Consider the following 15,692-nt stretch of genomic DNA (forward strand, 5'->3'; position numbering starts at 1 on the left):
GAAAGGACAGGAAACAGGAAGAAGAGGAGAGGAGTTGAGAGGCTGGGAGAGAGCTACAGAGGGTGCAGCAGCAGCTTGGTAAAGAGGTTTCCACTTTGAAAATAAAGTCCTGTTGAAGCTTGTTAGTACCTGGCCTGGTTGATACAACAGGCTGGCCCATGCCAGGTGAGTTGAGTTAGGCTTCTGGGGCTTGCGCTATGGGGCTGTTTCATTCCTGTGCAGACTTCTGGGCTCAGACTAGAGCCAGAGCTCTGAGACCCTCACACCCTGTAAGGTCCTAGAGCCCGGGCTCCAGCCCCAATCCAGCAATCTGCACAGCAGAGAAACAGCACAAGGGCCAGGCCTGCCCCAGAATCACCTTTGGACCCTGCCTGCCCCTCCGTGCTGGGTGCACCGAGATAGCAAATGAGAGGGACAGAGTCTCGCACACATGCCCAGCCCTGCCCCGCAATCCAGGTGTGGGCAGGCAGGCTCAGTCTAGCAGGATCCAAGTGGGGATGGGCTTCAGATGGGGTGATGCAGATGTGCAGGGAGAAGGTTCTGTGTGGGGCACTGTGAGTGCAGTTGCCTCAGTGTGGGTGTGGGGGGCATCTGGGTGCAGGGGTAAGGGGACTCTGCAGGGAGGTCTGGGGAAGATGGTTGAGGCTTGGCAGGCGTGTCTGGGTACGGAGGACTCAGTGGAGGGATCTGGGCCCTGGGGGAGCTTGGCGGGGTGGTCCAGGTGGAGGGGGGGTGGGTAGAACATTGCATCATGGGATACCTGCTCAGAATGCGGCAAAGTAATTTAACAACATCACAACAGCAGACACACTGGTTCCGAAGGGAAGTTGTTTGCTTGTGCCCTGTCTCTGAACTCACACAGGTGTGGTAGAAAAACATAGACAGGAAAACCTGTCCTGTGCAGACAAGGCCTAAGATCAGAGTTTTTTTCCTCTTCCCCTTTAGCTGAAACCACCTGGATTCCCTCCGTAGCCCATGGGCTGTAAGTACACTGTGAAGTTCCTTTCACTCAACATTACCACGAGTTCATAAAAGCAGCCAGTTAACTGTCTAACAGAATCTCTAATTTTCATTTTTATTCCATTCTAGGTTGATCAGGTATTTTGAGATACCAGGGAATTAGACTCAATATCTTTTCTCTGTCATGACTCTGAAGTGAACATTTTGATATTTCTTCTGATAAGTGCCTGTATAAAAAAATGAAGTAGAAAGCTAATTAGAAAAGAAACATATTGTACTTAATGCATCTGGATTCTAAATGTCTGCGGATTAATCCCCCAACCCTGTGGAGCAGGTATAAGAAATGTGGTCATGGATTTCACATTCTTAGTCCAGGGCTTTGTAGAGGAGACATGTATCATGAAGTAGAACTACAGACCTATGACAGTGGCAGTGTGTAACTCTAAAGGGAACAATCAGCACCTCAGTCATCTAGATAACCCGTCTAGATCTAGGAATGCATGGTACCTGTAGGGAATAAACAGCAGAGCCCTCCTAGACTCTGTAATTTAAAAGAAACATGTCAAGAGATTTTCCTGAAGGTCCCGTCTCACCCCATGAAGGCCCATTTTCGCATTCTTCTCCTCTGCAGATGAATGATTCTGAGAAACTCAGACCCATGTTATTCCTCCTCGTGCAAAGCAAGAAAATCACAAATAAACCATCATCCCCACTAAGCCTAGGTCAGGACATAGCATTTCAAACCCAGTGGAGACCATTATTGCTCCTGAATGTATCCATTTTATTAAATAGTTTACTGTCAAGTATAAATGAAAAGTCACAGATAATAAGATAATAAGGTTGTAGCTGCATGGCAGCAAAAGTCTCTTCTATTCTCTATTGGTGCTCATACCATGTTCCTCCCCACAGTGTCTGATCACCTTTCAGTAGTGTGATAAGCAACCTTCTGCCTATGTTTTTTGTCCTTTCATCCTTTCTGGGGGAGAAGCGTGTGCAGTGGAAGAGTTCTGCTAGGTTTGTTGCGATAAGTGAGCATGTTGACATGTATTTATACTAGAGAAAGCAAAGTCCAAGCACTTGGAGTAAATGATGGTCAGGTTGGTGAGGATCCTTAGTTCCTGGGGGAGTTCATTCCACCACCTGAGACCGGCCACAAAGACAGTTCTCTCCCACACAAATAAACATTACAGTTATTGTGGCCTGTTTCCTTGTGCTTGAGTTGCAATGAAAGTTGCTGTCTGTGGTCTTCATCACAGAGCTTTAGGAAGTTTTTATATAACCTCGGCTGAGGCCATGGAGCACCCAGAAGACAAGGCCCAAGATCTTGAACACAATTTGATATTCGGTGGGCAGGCCATGCAGGGAGTGGAGGACAGGCGTGACATTCTCACAGGAGCTTGTGTTTCAGAGAAGATGCACTGCAGCATTCTGTACTAGCTGAAGGTCCCCCGGCACTGATGGTTTCATGGCCAGGCAGATCACATCGCTGCAGCCCTGCTGAGGGGTGACAAAGCTGTCAGTAACTGAGGCCAGATTTTTATCTGCCAGGAAGGAACAGCATCTCCTAGCCAAGGGGAGATGATAGAGACCATTACTTGTGGATGCTGCTATGTCAGAGTTAAGTGTTAGCAAGTGCTCCTCGACTATGGCCTGAACTGACAAATTGTGTTGATGGAGGAGTTGATCAGAGGACATTCAGAGCTTCTTGAAAAATCATAAACAAATCCCATCACAATGTGGGAATCTTATCTCAGCCTCTTGCCCTACACGACTCTGTGCCAGGAATGTGATTTATTCTCTGCTTTATAACCATTGCATATCCGCATTATATGGCCACTCCAGCCTGGCCTGATGCTCCGACGTTCATGGGAAATGGCAAAGGTGATATTCACTTGGCGAATCCCTAGTCAGGGCACTTTTAGGATTTCTTGCCTGTGTGAATTCTCATCCCAATGTGCAGAAAGAATAGCAAATATCTCAGGCAACCAGATTGATTGAACAGGAGGGCCAAAGCACAGTTGGAGTTGCAACTAGCAGGGGATGTGAAGGGTAACAAGAAGGGCTTCTACACGTATGTTAGCAACAAGAAGAAGGTCAGGGAAAGTGTGTGACCCTTACTGAATGGGAGGCAACCTGGTGAGAGATGATGTGGAAAAAGCTAAAGCACTCAATGCTTTTTTTGCCTTGGTCTTTACAGACAAGGTCAGCTCCCAGAATGCTGCACTGGACAACACAATACGGGGAGGAGGTGAGCAGCCCTCAGTGGAGAAATGTAAGCAGAGTCAGGATGAGCTCCACTCTGACATCTGGTGGTGAGGTGTGGCAAGTTGTGGAAAAGAACTTCAGGTGCCGATCTCATTTGCATAGGCACACCCACCCCGCCTAGAATGAGGCCATAGCTGCCCAAATGGTCACTTTGGCGGCTGTGGGAACCCCAGTGTCTCTGTTATTGGGGCAGGAAGAATCAATTGTTGTTACCCTGATTATGGGAATCAAGGACAGTGGAACTGCACTTGGCCTTTTGTTATGATGGAGGGACTCGCCATCAACTAAGTAGCACTCGCTAGGCAAGGGTCATGGGTTCCAAAACTCTGTGAATTGAGAGAGGTTGGGGATAGGTATTAATACTTGGTGGCATGGGCTCCTTGGTGAGGGCCTTACATGCTAATTGCACTTCTTCCTCTCTCCACTGTGGAATGTCAGAGCTAATTTTGATTCCATTAGGAGTCTAGGTACAGGCTGCTGAGCTGAATTCACTTTGGGCTAATGGTGCACCAGCACTGAGGCTCCCCTACTACAAGCTGCAATCACAACGGAGCTGAACTGACTCAGAGCTGAAGTCACTGAGCGTGGTGTTAAGTAGTGGGGGAGCCTGAAGATATAGGGTGGAGCAGTTTGCGGGACGGCGAGCAGAGTGGCTGGTGGAGCAGAGCGGCTGGTGGAGCAGAGCAGAGCAGTTTGTCAGATGCCTAGAGCAGCTCATGGGGCGGCTGGCAGAGCGGAGCCCCGTGGAGAGGTGGGGCCATCAGCGTTGGACCATGTAAGGTGCCCCTTAACACACGCACACCCCCATCTCCACCCAGGTTGGGAGGTAAAACTCTGCAGATAAACTTTCGAACTCTGGGGCTGCCCTGACCAGGGACAGAGACTTTTGGGTCGTTGGACTTTTGGGACTTTGGGTGATTTTGGGTTGCTGGACTCAAGAACCAAAGGGAAAGGACACGCCCCAATTTGCTTGGGGTGGGTTTTTTGCTCATGAATCCTGTTGGTGGTGTTTCCCCAACATAATGCCACATTGTTTCTCTCTATTATTAAAAGGCTTTTTGCTACACTCAGACTAGGTGCTTGCGAGAGGGGAAGTATTGCCTCTTGGAGGCGCCCAGCGGGGGTGGTATATATTTGTCCCAGGTCACTGGGTGGGGGCTCGAGCCAGTTTGCATTGTGTTATTGGAATGGAACCCCTAGACACTGAACCTGGCCCTTGTTGCTGCCAACTCTGACAGGCAGAAGGGTTACAGAAAGAACAGGTTAAGGACTACTTAGAAACGCTGGACATTCACAAGTCCACGGGGCCAGATGCAATGCATCTGAGAGTGCTAAAGGAGTTGGTTGATGTGATTGCAGAGCCCTTGGCCATTATCTTTGAAAACTCGTGTTGATCAGAGGAGGTCGTGGACGATTGGAAAAAGGCAAATATAGTGCCCATCTTTTTAAAAGGGAAGAAGGTGAATCTGGGGAACTACAGACTGGTCAGCCTCACCTCAGTCCCTGGAAAAATTATGGAGCAGGTCCTCAAGGACTCCATTTTGAAGCATTTGGAGGAGAGGGAGGTGATCAGGAACAGTGAACATGGATTCACCAAGAGCAAATCATGCCTGACCAACCTGATTGTCTTCTATGATGAGATAACTGGCTCTGTGGATATGGGGAAAGCGGTGAATGTGATATACCTTGACCTTCGCAAAGCTTTTGATACGGTCTCCCACAGTATTCTTGCCAACAAATTAAAGAAGTATGGGTTGGATGAATGGACTATAAGGTGGATAGAAAGCTGGCTAGATTGTCGGGCTCAACGGGTAGTGATCAATGGCTCCATGTCTAGTTGGCAGCCGGTATCAAGCAGAGTTCTCCAGGGGTTGGTCCTGGGGCTGGTTTTGTTCAACATTTTTACTAATGATCTGGATGCTGGGTTGCACTGCACCCTCAGCAAGTTTGTGGATGACACTGAACTGGGGGGAGAGGTAGATACACTGGAGGGTAGGAGTAGGGTCCAGAGTGACCTAGGCACATTGGAGGATTGGGCTGAAAGAAATCTGATGAGATTCAATAAGGACAAGTGCAGAGTTCTGCACTTAGGACGGAAGAATCCCATGCACCGCTATAGGCTGGGTGCTGACTGGCTAAGCAGCAGTTCTGCAGAAAAGGACCTGGGGATTACAGTGGACGAGAAGCTGGATATGAGTCAGCAGTGTGCCCTTGTTGCCAAGAAGGCCAACAGCATATTAGGATGAATTAGTAGGAACATTGCCAGCAGACGGAGGGAAATGATTATGCTCCTCTATTCTGCACTGGTGAGGCCACATCTATTGTGCCCAGTTTTTTGGGACCGCACTGCAGAAAGGATGTGGATAAATTGGAGAGAATCCAGCAGACACCAACGAAAATGACTAGGGGGCTGGGGCACATGACTTAGGAAGAGAGGCTGAGGGAACTGGGTTTAATTTAGTCTTCAGAAGAGAAGAGTAAGGGGGGATTACTACCAACTACCTGAAGGGGGGTTCCAAAGAGGATGGAGCTCGGCTGTTCTCAGTGGTACCAGATGACAGAACAAGGAGCAATGGTCTCAAGTTGCAGTGGTGGGAGGTCTAGGTTGGATATTAGGAAACACTATTTCACTAGAAGGGTGGTGAAGCACTGGAATGCTTTACCTAGGGAGATGGTGGAATCGTCTTCCTTAGAGGTTTTTAAGGCCTGGCTTGACAAAGCCCTGGTTGGGATGATTTAGTTGGGGATTGGTCCTGCATTGAGCAGGGGGTCAGACTAGATGACCTCCTGAGGTCTCTTCCAACCCGGATATTCTATGATTCTATTATTCTGATGTTTAGTCACGTCTGAGCTATAATGGAATTTCTTACCATAGTTTCATAGATTCATAGATATTAAGGTCAGAAGGGACCATTATGATCATCTAGTCTGACCTCCTGCACAATGCAGGCCACAGAATCTCACCCACCCACTCCTGCAATAAACCTCTCACTATGTCTGAGCTATTGAAGTCCTCCAATCCTGGTTTAAAGACTTCAAGGTGCAGAGAATCCTCCAGCAAGTGACCCGTGCCCCATGCTACAGAGGAAGGCGAAAAAACCCCAGGGCCTCTTCCAATCTGCCCTGGAGGAAAATTCCTTCCCGACTCCAAATATGGCCATCAGCTGAACCCTGAGCGTCTGGGCAAGATTCACCAGCCAGATACCCAGGAAAGAATTCTCTGTAGTAACTCAGATCCCACCCTATCCCACCCCATATCAGGGAGGCATTTATAGGGTTTCTCTCCTGTGTGTATTCTCTGATGTGCAATAAAGTCTGAGCTCTTACTGAAGCTTTTCCAAATATCACAGCATTTGAGGAGCTTCTCTCCAGTGTCACCCTCCAATGCCTATTGAAGCTGTCACTGTAGCTTTCCCCACACTCAGGGCATTTATAAGGTTTCTCTCCCATGTGTTTTCTCTTATGTGTGAGAAGCTTTGAACTGTACTGGAAGCTTTCTCCACAGGTTTCAGAGTAACAGCCGTGTTAGTCTGTATTCGCAAAAAGAAAAGGAGGACTTGTGGCACCTTAGAGATTAACCAATTTATTTGAGCATAAGCTTTCGTGAGCTACAGCCATCCGATGAAGTGAGCTGTAGCTCACGAAAGCTTATGCTCAAATAAATTGGTTAGTCTCTAAGCCCTGGTCTACACTAGGACTTTAGGTCGAATTTAGCAGCATTAAATCGATGTAAACCTGCACCCGTCCACACGATGAAGCCCTTTATTTCGACTTAAAGGGCTCTTAAAATCGATTTCCTTACTCCACCCCTGACAAGTGGATTAGCGCTTAAATCGGCCTTGCCGGGTCGAATTTGGGGTACTGTGGACACAATTCGACGGTATTGGCCTCCGGGAGCTATCCCAGAGTGCTCCATTTTGACCGCTCTGGACAGCACTCTCAACTCAGATGCACTGGCCAGGTAGACAGGAAAAGAACCGCGAACTTTTGAATCTCATTTCCTGTTTGGCCAGCGTGGCAAGCTGCAGGTGACCATGCAGAGCTCATCAGCAGAGGTGACCATGATGGAGTCTCAGAATCGCAAAAGAGCTCCAGCATGGACCGAACGGGAGGTACAGGATCTGATCGCTGTATGGGGAGAGGAATCCGTGCTATCAGAACTCCGTTCCAGTTTTCGAAATGCCAAAACCTTTGTCAAGATCTCCCAGGGCATGAAGGACAGAGGCCATAACAGGGACCCGAAGCAGTGCCGCGTGAAACTGAAGGAGCTGAGGCAAGCCTACCAGAAAACCAGAGAGGCGAACGGCCGCTCTGGGTCAGAGCCCCAAACATGCCGCTTCTATGATGAGCTGCATGCCATTTTAGGGGGTTCAGCCACTACTACCCCAGCCGTGTTGTTTGACTCCTTCAATGGAGATGGAGGCAATACGGAAGCAGGTTTTGGGGACGAAGAAGATGATGATGATGACGAGGTTGTAGATAGCTCACAGCAAGCAAGCGGAGAAACCGGTTTTCCCGACAGCCAGGAACTGTTTCTCACCCTGGACCTGGAGCCAGTACCCCCTGAACCCACCCAAGGCTGCCTCCTGGACCCAGCAGGCGGAGAAGGGACCTCCGGTGAGTGTACCTTTTAAAATACTATACATGGTTTAAAAGCAAGCATGTGAAAGGATTACTTTGCCCTGGCATTCGTGGCTCTCCTGGATATACTCCCAAAGCCTTTGCAAAAGGTTTCTGGGGAGGGCAGACTTATTGCGTCCTTCATGGTAGGACACTTTACCACTCCAGGCCAGTAACACGTACTCGGGAATCATTGTACAACAAAGCATTGCAGTGTATGTTTGCTGGCGTTCAAGCAACATCCGTTCGTGTGTTATCCTCAGGAGAGTGAGATATAATCCATGGTCACCTGGTTGAAATAGGGTGCTTTTCTTCAGGGGACACTCAGAGGAGCCCATTCCTGCTGGGCTGTTTGCCTGCGGCTGAACAGAAATGTTCCCCGCTGTTAGCCACAGGGAGGGGGGAGGGTTGAGGGGGTAGCCACGCGGTGGGGGGAGGCAAAATGCGACCTTGTAACGAAAGCACATGTGCTATGTATGTAATGTTAACAGCAAGGTTTACCCTGAAAGAGTGTAGCCAGTGTTTTATAAAATGTGTCTTTTTAAATACCGCTGTCCCTTTTCTTTTCTCCACCAGCTGCATGTGTTTCAATGATCACAGGATCTTCTCCTTCCCAGAGGCTAGTGAAGATTAGAAAGAAAAAAAAACGCACTCGAGATGAAATGTTCTCCGAGCTCATGCTGTCCTCCCACACTGACAGAGCACAGACGAATGCGTGGAGGCAAATAATGTCAGACTGCAGGAAAGCACAAAATGACCAGGAGGAGAGGTGGCGGGCTGAAGAGAGTAAGTGGTGGGCTGAAGAGAGTAAGTGGCGGGCTGAAGAGAGGGCTGAAGCTCGAATGTGGCGACAGCGTGATGAGAGGAGGCAGGATTCAATGCTGAGGCTGCTGGAGGACCAAACCAGTATGCTCCAGTGTATGGTTGAGCTGCAGCAAAGGCAGCTGGAGCACAGACTGCCACTACAGCCCCTGTGTAACCAACCGCCCTCCTCCCCAAGTTCCATAGCCTCCACACCCAGACGCCCAAGAACGCGGTGGGGTGGCCACCGGCCAACCAGCCACTCCACCACAGAGGATTGCCCAAAAAAAAGAAGGCTGTCATTCAATAAATTTTAAAGTTGTAAACTTTTAAAGTGCTGTGTGGCATTTTCCTTCCCTCCTCCACCACCCCTCCTGGGCTACCTTGGTAGTCATCCCCCTCTTTGTGTGATGAATGAATAAAGAATGCATGAATGTGAAGCAACAATGACTTTATTGCCTCTGCAAGAGGTGATCAAAGGGAGGAGGGGAGGGTGGTTAGCTTACAAGGAAGTAGAGTGAACCAAGGGGCGGGGGGTTTCATCAAGGAGAAACAAACAGAACTTTCACACCGTAGCCTGGCCAGTCATGAAACTGGTTTTCAAAGCCTCTCTGATGCGTACCGCACCCTCCTGTGCTCTTCTAACCGCCCTGGTGTCTGGCTGCGCGTAACCAGCAGCCAGGCGATTTGCCTCAACCTCCCACCCCACCATAAACGTCTCCCCCTTACTCTCACAGATATTGTGGAGCACACAGCAAGCAGTAATAACAGTGGGAATATTGGTTTCGCTGAGGTCTAAGCGAGTCAGTAAACTGCGCCAGCGCGCCTTTAAACGTCCAAATGCACATTCTACCACCATTCTGCACTTGCTCAGCCTGTAGTTGAACAGCTCCTGACTACTGTCCAGGCTGCCTGTGTACGGCTTCATGAGCCATGGCATTAAGGGGTAGGCTGGGTCCCCAAGGATAACTATAGGCATTTCAACATCACCAACAGTTATTTTCTGGTCTGGGAATAAAGTCCCTTCTTGAAGCTTTTGAAACAGACCAGAGTTCCTGAAGATGCGAGCGTCATGTACCTTTCCCGGCCATCCCATGTTGATGTTGGTGAAACGTCCCTTGTGATCCACCAGAGCTTGCAGCACTATTGAAAAGTACCCCTTGTGGTTTATGTCCTCGGTGGCTTGGTGCTCCGGTGCCAAGATAGGGATATGGGTTCCGTCTATGGCCCCACCACAGTTAGGGAATCCCATTGCAGCAAAGCCATCCACTATGACCTGCACATTTCCCAGGGTCACTACCCTTGATAGCAGCAGATCTTTGATTGCGTTGGCTACTTGCATCACAGCAGCCCCCACAGTAGATTTGCCCACTCCAAATTGATTCCCAACTGACCGGTAGCTGTCTGGCGTTGCAAGCGTCCACAGGGCTATCGCCACTCGCTTCTCAACTGTGAGGGCTGCTCTCATCTTGGTATTCATGCGCTTCAGGGCAGGGGAAAGCAAGTCACAAAGTTCCATGAAAGTGCCCTTACGCATGCGAAAGTTTCGCAGCCACTGGGAATCGTCCCAGACCTGCAACACTATGCGGTCCCACCAGTCTGTGCTTGTTTCCCGAGCCCAGAATCGGCGTTCCACAGCATGAACGTGCCCCATTAGCACCATTATGCATGCATTGGCAGGGCCCATGCTTTCAGAGAAATCTGTGTCCATGTCCTGATCACTCACGTGACCGCGCTGACGTCGCCTCCTCGCCCGGTAGCGCTTTGCCAGGTTCTGGTGCTGCATATACTGCTGGATAATGCGTGTGGTGTTTAATGTGCTCCTAATTGCCAAAGTGAGCTGAGCGGACTCCATGCTTGCCTTGGTATGGCGTCCGCACAGAGAAAAGGCGCGGAATGATTGTCTGCCGTTGCTCTGACGGAGGGAGGGGCGACTGACGACACGGCTTACAGGGTTGGCTTCAGGAGGCTAAAATCCACAAAGGGGGTGGCTTTACATCAAGGAGTAGTTCAGGCAGGACTTCACGGAGGGTTCCAATAAGAAATGGTGCACCTAAGTTATTGTTCTTATTGGAACAAGGAGGTTAGCCTGGCCTCTGATTGATACATGGCTAGATCTACCTCGCTGCACCTTCTCTGTGAGTGACTGCAGTGTGACCTAGAGGAATGAGTCCCCTAGACAGGGGAGGAGGCAAATGAGTACAAAACAAATCTGGTCTATTTCTTGTTTTGATCCACTCCATCTATCTTTTACATCTTTGGCTGGCAGCAGACGGTGCAGAAGGACTGCAAGCCATCCACATCTCATGGCTGCTCGGCAGAAGATGGTACAGTACGACTGCTAGCCATCCTCATCTCTTGCCTGCCTGGCAGAAGATGGCACAGTACGATTGCTAGCAATCCGTATTGCCTGCCTGCTCACCATTAGACGGTTTAATACGACTGACTGCAGGACTAAAGAGAATGACCTGGTCAAGTCACCAAAAATTTAGTCCCTGCGCCCATGTCTGCCCAGGCGCTCCGAGCCGACGCAGCCAGGAGCACCTCGGACATGACGAGGACGGCTATCAGTCATACTGCACCGTCTGCTGCCACAAGGCAAGGGGTTGCTGCTGCTGGGTAGCAATGCAGTCCCACGTCTGCCAGCACCCAGGAGACATACGGTGACGGTTACCTGAGCGGGCTCCATGCTTGCGGTGGTATGGCGTCCGCACAGGTAACTCAGGAAAAAAGGCGCGAAACAATTGTCTGCCCTTGCTTTCACGGAGGGAGGGAGGGAAGGGGGGGACTGACGATATGTACCCAGAACCACCCGCGACAATGTTTCAGCCCCATCCGGCATTGGGATCTCAACCCAGAATTCCAATGGGCAGCGGAGACTGCGGGAACTGTGGGATAGCTACCCACAGTGCAACGCTCCGGAAGTCGACTCTAGCCTCGGTACTGTGGAAGCACTCCGCCGAGTTAATGCACTTAATGCACTTCTGTGCGGACACACACACTCGAATATATAAAACCGATTTCTAAAAAACCGACTTCTATAAATTCGACCTTATTCCGTAGTGTAGACATACCCTAAGGTGCCACAAGTACTTCTTTTCTTTTCTCCACAGGGTTGTTCACCGTGTGGATTCTCTGATGTACAACAAGGTGTGAGTGCCGAGCAAAGCTCGTCCCATACGGGGGCATTTGTAGGGCTTCAATCCTATGTGGATTCTCTGATGGTGAATGAGGGCAGTGCTGCGAGTGCTCCCACAGGCAGGGCATCCACAGGGTCTCCCTCCGGTGTGCTGTCTCTGCTGTGAAATAAGCTGGGAGCTCCGACCGAAGCTTTCCCTGCACTCGGCCCATCGATAGCGTTTTTCTCCCATGTGGATTGCCTGCTGTGCGGAGTAATGTGGGCTGAAGTCCCAGCAAAACTTTTCCCACAGTCACCAAACATACCGGATCTGTCTCCAGTGGGGAGTCTCTGCTGAGCAGTTTCTTTGATTTTTCCAACCCCTCTGCTCCGGTGAGTGGATTCACCCTGTCTCTGCCCTGGCTGTTTCCCTGTTGCCCCGTGTTGTGGGCTGAGTCTTCCAAGTTCTTCCCATCCCTCGTCTCCAGCAAACATCCCCTTTGGCTCTTCCCAAACTGTCCTGTGTGGTTCCACTTCCTCAGGACTCCCAGAGACAGAGTGATTTTATATAGCTGCCTTCACTTCCCCTCTAGGTCACGGGTTTGTTTTCTGCTTTGTTGTTGTTTGTTTTGTTTTTTTACCAGTGTAACCCCCAAGGAGCTGACCTGGGGCTCTGCCTGCGGGAAGCTCAGGGAGGGGCACTGTCCCTGGCAGGGAGGCGAAGCCAAGGCAGATTCAGAGTCTGCCCGGAAACCATTAGGGAGTGAGATGCCCTCCCAGGGAGCTCAGGAAAGGGGAGAATCCATTTTTGAGTCAGTCTGGAGCCAGGCAGGGCAAGGGCAGGCCTGGCTGTGTGGGGAGCTGGGGAGTCCCAGGCCAGCATGCAGGGTTCCCCCGACAACTGGCCTCTAGGGACCTGACAGCAGATCCCTCCGCTGGGCTTTTTCTTCCCCACTGATTACTCCCAGTTTGTAGAGTTTTGCTGGGAAACTTCCCCAGCCAGGCTGAGTTCGCTCCCAGCTCCCTAGGGGAGACCAGTCACCACATGGCCAGCTCTGCTCCGGCTGCTAGTCCAGGGCTGGCCTGCTGGGAGTGTGTCTGGATGCTGGGCTAGGAGACGACAGTTTGGAGTTTAGTCCAGTTCTGTAATCTGCACCTTGAGCCCTGCACTCCTGGGTGGTGAGGGGAAATCCTGGGACAAAGCTGCCTGACTCGGGCCTGAAGAGGCCCTGCCAGCAGAGATCAGCCCCTCTGCCATGACCGAGGAGTCCAGAGTCATCTCTGAATCCGAGGATCATCCATGGAGTTTGTGAATGCACCATCTTTTAGTTAGTCAGTCCGGGAATTTGATTTGGGGACCCCCTACTCCTTGAACTGTGTCCTCAAGCCAGGGAATACGGGTTTGGGGATTTTATCACCGGCTGCATATTAAACCTGTGGAAGGACTTACCACCTCCTCCCGCTTGTGAGTCCTTTGGGCTGTACCAAACCCAGTCAGCCACCCTGCTAAACCACTGCAGAGAAGATATCGTGGTCATAGGTCATCAAGGGCCCCAACAAAGCACGCGTACCAATGGGACACTGATCTCACATTTGCTCCATCAGGTCATGTGACTGGGGAAAGTCACGGGTAGTGTCAGCGTGGGCACAAAGAATAGTGTTTTACTCGGTTATGTTATATTTGTCTCCTGTTTAATATAATTACTGTGTTGAGTATGTTCTATGTATTTGTGTTATTTCGTGGAAGTCTCCAACTTTCTCGCAGGTCAGTGGGGGTTACCCTGTGGTTGGCATTTTCCTCCCAAGCCGCCCTGGGGACCCTGCCGGGAAGGAGTGAGGGTGGTGGAGGTACCGCCAAATACATTCACAGGGAAACATAAAGAAGAGACACCCAGCTGGGTGGGGGGCGGGACCCAGGAGAACCCAGACCTGTCCATCAAAACCTGTTCGCAGATTAGCATGAAAGAAGGTAACCGGGTGGAGAGGGGGCACGATGCTAATTCAAGAAACACTAGATGGAGACAGACAGAGGAGCACAAGGAAGCAATGGGACAACACTGGTCAGCACGATCAGCTGTGATGACAGGACACCAGCAACTTCACCATCGTCAGGTTTTTTGCAGACACCTTGGAGGGATTTGAAGGAGGCTAATAAGGTAGCCGTGCGGGTGCTGATGGGGGCTTCTGCCAAGTGTGGGGGGCAGCATGGGGGGTGGGAGTTACAGCTGTGGGGGTGAGCTGAGAATTCTGACTCAGCAAGATTTCGACAGAGCATCAATGTGAGAACCTACAGAGAGGTCCGAGACCAAAATGACACCCAAGTTATGGGCCTGAGTGACAGGCAGGAGGCTGGTGGTGTCCACAGTGATTGAGAAAGGCGATAGCAGGGAGAACTGGGGGTGGGGTGGCGTAGATTAGGAGCTCTGTTTTAGCTACATTTAACTTGAACTGATGGTGAGACATCTACAAGGAGACAGAGACACAGGCCAAGATTTTCTGTCACTGCTGGGACAGAGCTGGGCAATGCCTGGGCAAGGGGAGCAGCCCAGGGTATGATTGTTTTTAAGAGTTACTGGGACTAAGGGTATGTCTACACTATGAAATTAGGTTGAATTTATAGAAGTCGGTTTTGTAGAAAGCGTTTTTATACAGTTGATTGTGTGCGTCCCCACACAAATGCTCTAAGTGCATGTAGTCGGCGGAGTGTGTCCACAGTACCGAGGCAACCGTCGACTTCCGGAGCGTTGCACTGTGGGTGGCTATCCCACAATTCCCGCAGTCTCCACCGCCCATTTGAATTCTGGGTAGAAATCCCAGTGCCGGATGGGGCTAAAGCGTTGTCGCGGGTGGTTCTGGGTACATATCGTCAGGCCCCCGTTCCCTCCCTCCCTCCGTGAAAGCAAGGGCAGACAATCCTTTTGCGCCTTTTTTCTTGAGTTACCCATGCAGACGCCAGACCACGGCAAGCATGGAGCCTGCTCAGCTCACTGTCACCGTATGTCTCCTGGGTGCTGGCAGACGTGGTCCTGCATTGCTACACAGCAGCAGCTTATTGCCTTTTGGCAGCAGACGGTGCAGTATGACTGGTAGCCGTCATCAACATAGTCCTGGGTGCTCTTTTAATCGGGCGCCTGGGCAAACATGGGCGTGACTCAGCCAGGTCATTTCCCTTGTTTCGTCTCGTGGCGATTCAGTCCTACCGGCAGTGCGCTGTCTTTTAACCTCCAGCCAGCAGAAGATGATGGCTAGTCGTCATGCTGCACCGTCTTCTGCCGAGCACCCAGGAGATGACGATGGCTAGCGGTCGTACTGCACAGTCTGCTGCCAGCAAGATGTATAAAGATAGATGAAGTGGCTCAAAACAAGAAATAGACCAGATTTGTTTTGTATTCATTTTCTCCTCCTTCCCTCTGTGAAATCAATGGCCTGCTAAACCCAGTTTTGAGTTCTATCCTTGAGGGGGCCATTCAGTTTCTCACAAAGCCACCCCCTTTGTTGATTTTAATTCCCTATAAGCCAACCCTGTAAGCCATGTCGTCAGTCGCCCCTCCCTCCGTCAGGGCAATAGCAGACAATTGTTCCGCGCCTTTTTTCTGTGCAGACGCCATACCACGGCAAGCATGGAGCCAGCTCAGCTCACTTTGGCAATCAGGAGCACATTAAACACCATGCGTGTTATCCAGCAGTATATGCATCACCAGAACCTAGCAAAGCGAAACCAGGCGAGTAGGTGACGTCAGCACGGTGACGTGAGTGATGAGGACATGGACACAGACTTCTCTGAAAGCATGGGCCCTGCCAATGCATGCATCATGGTGCTAATGGGGCATGTTCATGCGGTGGAACGCCGATTCTGGGCTTGGGAGACAAGCACAGACTGGTAGGACCGCATAGTGTTGTAGGTCTGGGACGATTCCCAGTGGCTGCG

This window comes from Natator depressus, chromosome 5, assembly GCF_965152275.1.
Source record: "Natator depressus isolate rNatDep1 chromosome 5, rNatDep2.hap1, whole genome shotgun sequence".
NCBI classification, from domain to species: Eukaryota; Metazoa; Chordata; order Testudines; family Cheloniidae; genus Natator; species Natator depressus.